Source organism: Photinus pyralis, unplaced genomic scaffold (assembly GCF_008802855.1).
Source record: "Photinus pyralis isolate 1611_PpyrPB1 unplaced genomic scaffold, Ppyr1.3 Ppyr1.4_LG4, whole genome shotgun sequence".
Taxonomy (NCBI): Eukaryota; Metazoa; Arthropoda; class Insecta; order Coleoptera; family Lampyridae; genus Photinus; species Photinus pyralis.
This window is the reverse complement of record NW_022170511.1, coordinates 15,889,824-15,897,813: the sequence shown is the minus strand read 5'-3', so window position 1 is coordinate 15,897,813 and position 7,990 is coordinate 15,889,824. Positions and strand designations below refer to the sequence as shown.

The 7,990-nt window shown below is 37.2% G+C and overlaps 1 long non-coding RNA gene across 1 annotated transcript; it reads right to left on the bottom strand.

Annotated features, from left to right (window-relative positions):
- Nucleotides 1-3,097: 3,097 nt before the first annotated feature.
- Nucleotides 3,098-7,684, bottom strand: LOC116169692. Its single transcript, XR_004145037.1, has 3 exons — nt 7,501-7,684; nt 3,545-3,660; nt 3,098-3,465 (listed from the first exon to the last, which is right to left on the bottom strand). It is a non-coding gene; the product is annotated as an uncharacterized LOC116169692 (long non-coding RNA).
- Nucleotides 7,685-7,990: the final 306 nt, after the last annotated feature.

Below are 7,990 nucleotides of genomic sequence, written 5' to 3'. Positions count from 1 at the left end.
AAGATTGGCCATCTGCGACGAACAACTGTAGAGAGTGAGGAGTGGAAGCCAAGCGAAATCAAAACGGCCCAAGAAAACGACCCAAGTATAAAAACTGTTCCTGAATTGGATGCGCCACGGACAAAGACCAGACTGGCAAGACATTAGTGCCACAAGTCCTGAAGTAAAGAGTTATTGGGGTGGCCAATGGAATAGCCTGACTCTGAAAGACAACCTGTTGTATAGGACCCTTGAAAGTGAAGATGGCACCGAATCGACGCTGCAATTAGTAGTACCTAGAAACAAAGTGTCGGAAGTATTGCGAAAATTGCATGACGGCGCTTCCGGAGGACACTTTGGTATTACGAAAACGTTGCAAAGGGTACGTGAGCGATTCTATTGGGTCAACCGTAAAGAAGATGTCCGGCGATGGTGTCAAAAATGTGAGTTATGTGCTACTGGAAACGGACCAGTTTCCAAGAAGAAGGCACCCATGAGGCAGTATAACGTTGGTAGTCCGATGGAACGAGTTGCTATCGATATCGCAGGACCGTTTCCTGAGACAGATGGCGGAAATAAATATATCCTAGTCGCTATGGATTAATTCACAAAGTGGACTGAAGCTTACGCCATTCCAAACCAAGAGGCAGCAACAGTTGCAGAAGTGTTGGTAAAGGAGTTCTTTACACGTTTTGGTGTTCCTATAGAAATCCATTCAGACCAAGGAAGGAACTTTGAATCGGCTTTGTTCCAAGATGTTTGTCGATTGGTAGGAGCCAATAAAACCAGAACAACACCTTTGCATCCTCAGTCAGATGGAATGGTGGAGAGAATGAATCGAACGATGGGTAAATATCTTTCAAAAGTCGTGGCAGAACATCAGAAAAATTGGGACCAGTACCTCCACCTGTTCCTTATGGCATATCGATCAGCCGTCAACGAGACCACGGGTCAGACTCCTGCCTGCCTTATGTTGGGTCGTGAACTACGCCTTCCATGTGATCTCGAGTTTGGGCGTAAACCCCATGAAGAATATGTCGCAGGTGAAAATTATGTTGACCAACTAAAGGCGAAGATGAACGATATTCACGACTTGGCTAGAAGTCATATTCAGATTGCCAGCGATCGCATGAAAAATCAATACAACCTCCGCTCGGCCAATGAAACTTTTGAAGCTGGAGATCTGGTATGGCTGCACAATCCACAGAGACGAAGGGGTCTTTCTCCCAAGCTACAAAGACAATGGGAAGGTCCGTATGAGGTGATCAAGAAAATAAATGACGTGATATATCGTATCAGAATGAACCACCGGAAACCGAAAGTTGTCCACATTAATCGACTCGCACGATATGCCGGATCCAACAACAACGAAGAAGTTAGAGGTATTCGAGAAGAGGAACGCAGCTTTGGGATCGAGCCAAACTTTAACGATTTTATGTCAAATTACGCCCAGCGGAAGAAAGCTCGATTTGGCGTTACTCAGGAAATTTGTCAAAATATTTTTGAGCTTCCGGTTAACGTTTCCATCGCCCATTGTGTCGCCGAAGACCTTCGCATGAGTAGAGGTATAGCTTCCGTATTCCGGAAAAGATTTGGAAGAATAGACGAGTTGTTAAAGCAAAGACCACGAGTGGGTAAAGTACTGCGCTTGGAAGATAGTCAACGCTCTTTGTTCTACTTGGTTTCAAAGAAAACGTCAGAAGGCAAACCCACCTATGAAAACCTCTGGTCTGCTTTAAAAAACTTAAAGAAACTCATGGCATACTATGACATAAATAGCTTGGCGATCCCGAAGATTGGATGTGGTTTAGATGGGTTGGACTGGAAGATAGTGCGAACCATGATCGAAGTGATTTTTAGAAACACTAACGTTCGAATTACAGTATGCTGCTTCAACCCACAGGGGACGACCCTCCGCAAAACTGTGGACTGTTACTTTTTCAAGAAAGGTGTTTGTCGAGCAGGCTCTGACTGCAGATTCCGACACGAGGCATTAAAAAGTAATACTAACGCAGTTTCTGAACGAGACGTCCAGAATTAAGAAGGGGGCAGTGTAACGGAAATGCTCCAGATATGACGTCGCCTTTGGCGCTCTGGAATTTTCTACGCGCGCGATAGTAGGAACATTCGAGAATGTACTGGACTTACATTGCTTGCGTGTATAAATGGTTGCGGACCGAACATCGCGGCAGTCTACTACCGAACGAGTACGTAAACATCGAGCGCGGAAATCTGATAAATTGCGAAGTGTGAGTGATATAAATAATCGATATAAATTGTACGGATTTTATAGTGTTTTAGTTCTGTTTAATAAATATTGATATAAATCGAACCCGAATATATAAATAACGTTACATTAATGTTAAATTTACAAGTTGCTTACTTTTGCACAGATAATATACGTAAATTTGGGCTAACATATTTCATTTAATTAACTTAAATTTGGTTAAATTTACACCTGAATATATAATTTAAAATGTTTTCGCATTGCATCCACCTTTAATTTTAAATTCGTTATAGGTGAATTTAAGCATCTATTTAAAGTTTACTTTGAGGATGTACGTATTGATCCTTTATCCCAAACAGTAGTCACATCTATGGTTACTTATGGTGTTTTTCTACAATATTATGTAGTGAAATAGGCCAAAAATGGCTATTTTATATATTTTTATGTAGAATCCAGTGTCGTAGTCAAAAATATTGTTTGGATCACCGTTCCTGAGATTTGACCCAATGTTGTTATTTTTTAATTTAACACTGTGTATATTTTAACGTCAATGTTGTGCATTTTTTTCTGATTACATGGGTGTACATAACATATACTTTTTTTTATATGATTGTATATTGCAATATATCATATTTTTCAAAATGTTAAAATGACATGCGTCTACCGTCAGCGATTTTTATTGATTGGTTTTAGTTACAAGGGATGCAATAAACAAAACAAAATCTCTATGAATCCATGACCTTCTATTTAAAAACAGGAAAAACTAAGGTTTTGTTTTTGGTTCACGGCTAAAATTTAAAAAAAAAGTATAGGTCGTGATACATCTGTGTACTAAAAAAAAGAATGCAAAAAAATTATGGTAAGATATACAGGGCGTTGCAATAAAAGAATGCCAACTTTTGGTGAAATTTCAGAAAAGGTGGTACAAATTTTCTCTGAGTACGCCACTGGATTCTACCTAAAACTAGTCAATATTTTCGTTTTCACCCTGTATCTCATAAACGCAACTAGATTGAGCCTGTCTGTGGTTTTAAAAGTTTTACAAAAAATTATCAAAGTCCTCGTGTGAGATCGAAGCGCATTTTTGTGTGGTAGATCAGTGTTTTATTAGCCATTTTATTTCCTTTGTCGATACCCAATTCAGATGCCCCGTTCACCCGCAATTCGAGTTTGAAGTATTGACTCCACCATCAGTAAGAATCTCGTCTGGGGTTACCATACTCCCTTTTTTCGGTACCCACCTGCGACGTCCCCTTCACCTGCAATTAGGGTTTGATGTTTAGACTCCGCCATTAAGATCTTATCGGGGGTTACCACATTCTCTTTGTCGGTACACACTTCCGACGCGACGTCCCGTTCACTCGCAAATCGCATTTTTGTGGATTTCGCTTAAAACCCGGCACAAAATAGTACTCAATTTTTGGGTACTTCTTGAACTTCTATTGGCACTGAAACTGAAAAATCTCCAAGTTATTAGAACACCCTCGAGGATGGCGTCCAGATGTCGCCGACCTCACATTTTGTAGCCCCGTCCCTAAAGTTATTAATTACACCGCCCCGATATGTGTATGTACACTCCTTGTTTTTTTAGAAGCGTTCTTCTACGGGTTCGCTTTTACTGCCAGCCAGCCAACCAGCCAAAGTGAGATTAAAAGTTACCTTTTTATAAATAAATTTGCAAAAATGCGCTAAAGTGGCACATAGTAGCGAAAACCGCAAAGTCTCTGTCATTAAAAACAGCTGGGATTACACTGCTGTCTCAACTAAAATAAAGTACTCGGTACATCAAAATGAACCGTAAATACATTCACGTTCGTGGAAAATTCTAAACCACAGTACCTATCGTGACCCCTATTTATTTCCCTTCGGTGTTCGGTCCGAACACGTTGACAAACAAGTATAAATTGTGCACAACTCTTGTGCAGATAAAGCGCATTTTTTTAACCGAAATTGATTTGTTTTGTCATCACCCATGGATATATATCTTACAGACCTCTCAATCGCTCTTTGTGAGTACTCTCTTCCGACAATCCGTATAGTTTGTACAAAAATTTATTTCGTTCCATTAGAATACCATCAAAGGTACAACATGTGTTTACCCCCTCCCCCCCCCCTTTCCTAAAGTTTAACTTAGCACCACTAAAGGCATGTTTTTTCTATATATTTACCGCCCTCAACTAATATAAGTGACTTTGAATTATTCTTTGAATTGTTTGGTCAAATGGTTTCTCATTTTGGTTTAGTGTTAATAGTAGGCGATTTTAATACACCCAACTTTAACTATCATAATGCCACTGATAGAAGAACTACTACCGTGAACTTATTTTCTGATATAACTAATTTATGGCAATATAATAATATAGTGAACTCTAAACTGAGACTTCTGGACTTAGTGTTCTCCAACATAAACTGTTCCGTTTTTCATGATGATGTACCTGCTGTTTTAGAAGATGTGTACCATCCTGCTTTAGGCATCGTACTCAGCTATAAAATGTCGAAAATCAATAAATTTAGCGTCAATAACGTCAACAAACAATATAACTTTAAGACAGCCGATTACCCTAATCTCTACAATTCTATTCTACACACGGACTGGTCGCCTCTTAATTTAATTACAAATATGAATACCGCATGTAATGAATTTTATTCTATATTGTATCGCAGTTTTGATAGGTTTGTACCTGTATGTAAACGTAAATCTAATAAGTACCCTTCTTGGTACACACGTGATATCATATGCTCAATTAGGAAAAAATCTACTGCACATCGCAATTATCATAAATATAATGATAGTATTTACTTGCATGAGTTCAAAGCTTTGCGTAAACTACTTAAATCGCAGCTGACTTTAGCATATAAAAGTCATTTATATAAACTACAAATGTCTGTGAGAACTAATCCTAAAGAATTTTGGAAATTCATAAATTCAAAGAAAGGTTCTTCACGTATTCCTGGCATAGTTAACTATAATAATAAGTGCTATTCTAGTCCGGACTCAGTTGTTAATGCTTTTAAGAGCTATTTCAGTAGCGTATATCGTGTTCCGTCAAGTTATTCTTCTTCGAATTTTAATTTAAGCAGTTATCAGCAAAACATATGTATTGATACAATTACTGTTGATGATGTTTTACTGGCCATTCGTAAACTCAAAAATAAAACTTCCATAGGGCCCGATTTAGTACCATCCTTTATAGTTAAGGACTGCGCTCAGGTGCTAGCTCCTCCGCTAGCGTTTTTATTTAATCTTGCTTTACGTTCCCAAAACTTTCCTAACCTTTGGAAGATTGCAAATATATGTCCTATATTAAAAAGTGGTGATCCTGCGGACATTCGTAACTATCGTCCCATCAGCATTATAAATAACTTTGCTAAAATTTTTGAAATCATCCTCTACAGTCGTATATATCCTCACGTTAACAGACTAATATCCACTGATCAACATGGATTTATGGCGCAACGTTCTACAATAACCAATCTTGCCTGCTTTTCAGATTTTGTAACCAAAAAACTTGACCACAGAGGAGGTCAAGTTGACGTTATCTATACCGATTTCAGCAAAGCATTTGACGTTATTTCGCATGACATTATTGTTATGAAGCTCAGTAGCTATGGATTTCATCATTCGCTGGTTAATTTTTTAAAAACCTACCTTAGAGACAGAGTCCAACGTGTAGTGTATAATAATCATGTGTCAGGCGTGATTACTGTCACATCGGGTGTCCCGCAAGGTTCCACCCTGGGGCCCCTATTATTTTTACTATTTATTAATGACCTTACAGATACAATTACTTGCAACAAGCTCCTCTTTGCAGACGATTTAAAAATTTTTTGTTCAATTAATTCAGTGCAAGATTGCTTATTCCTCCAACAGCAACTTAATTTAGTTCTTCACTGGTGTTGTACTAATGAGTTGCCTCTGAATGTATCTAAATGTAAAGTGGTCTCGTATACAAAAAGAAATCAACCTATCGAGTTTAGTTATCTCCTTGACTCAATTAAGCTAGATCGCACAGATCTTGTCAAAGATCTAGGTATTTATTTTGACCATAAACTTACTTTTACGCATCATTATACCACTTTGTGTCGTTCTGCGATGCGTACCCTTGGATTCATTGTGCGCAATACAAGGTCTTTCACAGAATTGGATTCGCTGAAAACATTATACTTTGCACTTGTGCGTAGCAAACTCGAATTATACTGCTGTGTGATTTGGTTTCCTCGCCACAAAGTGCACATCAACATGATCCAATCTATCCAAAGACGGTTCTTAAAAATGCTGTATTTTACGGAGGAACGAGTTTATCCTGTTCGCGGGTTCAACCATGACCTCTTGCTATCTAAGTACAATTTTAGCTCCCTCGAAAGCAGGAGGAAAGTTGCCTGCCTTACTTTTCTGCATAACATTATTCACAATAAATTGGATGCACCTTATTTGTTGTCATCCATTAATTTTCATATTCCTTCATACAATACTCGTTTCAATGTCTCATTCTCTAGAACTACTCACCTCGCACAAATATTTTATACAAATCTCCTATTGTAAACGCATGTAAATTATTTGATTCAATTTGCCCGAATATTGACTTATTTCATTCCACATTACTCGAAATGGTTAGTTATATTACGTATTAGTTAATAATTTTTGTTTACCCCTTAGATTGCATTTCCTGTTTTGGTATATCTGTTTATTTAATTATTTTCTTTTATTGTTATTCACGGATTTTTGCGTACTACTATGTTACACACTGTATAAGGTTAGAATTTCGTTTCATTTTCTTTATATTATTTTGTACTCTATACATATTAATCTGTTGTTGTCCTGTAATTGGAAAATGTATTTTTTTTCTGTTGGACATTAAATATTATTATTATTATTATTATGCGTATGCAAAATCTGAGATCAATTGGTTATCGTGTGTAAAAGTTATGCACGTTTCACTTTCAACTGAAAAAAATTCCAGACCTCTAGGACCATTCTCCTAGAAGTAGTTCAAAACGGTAGAAGTGGGTCCGGACGGACGGACGGACAAAACGCAAACAATAGCACATTTTTTTTAATTCTTAAAAAAATGCGCTACCGAGTACATATTATGCCAAAGATTAACTACTGGAAAATATAATTGCACATTATCGATGATTGTGTACTAAAATAATAATTAATAATTTCTGTAAAAAATGTAGATAGTTTATTAACGGTTATTGTTACGACTTAGGAGAGATTACCCAAAGTGTAATTAAAAATAATATATGACTGACCCTCTATAAGGAAATTCATAAAAATAGTTAATACATACCTAGCCGTGGTACATTTAGCGGTAGGTAAATTGCTAAAGTAAAACTGGTAATTGTTTATTAACGTCGACACTAAATAACAATGTTTTACCATTTTAATGGGAATTCAGATTACACGAAGGTAGGTAGCTATGGGTGCAGTAATTTTGCATCCTCGTTACGACAAGGAAACTTTATGCTTTTATTTGTTACGTTACAAAATAATAAGAAAGAAATCCTGAAAAATTAGTGAAGTTAGACTATCACCCGATGACGATGTTCTTGATACCTGTACAAAATCGTAATTGCTAATCTGTCAACATTATGGTACCTATAGGTACATAGTACTTGAATAAGTTTGATAATTAATTACTAGGTACACGTAGAGGCATGTCCCAAAAGTAATAATCATTGGAATAATAGCTCTTTTCATGTAGGCTGGTTAGAAGTCAGTATAATTAAGAACAGGATGGTAATTGTTCATCGTCACTTTATTTCTGGTAGACGTTGAAC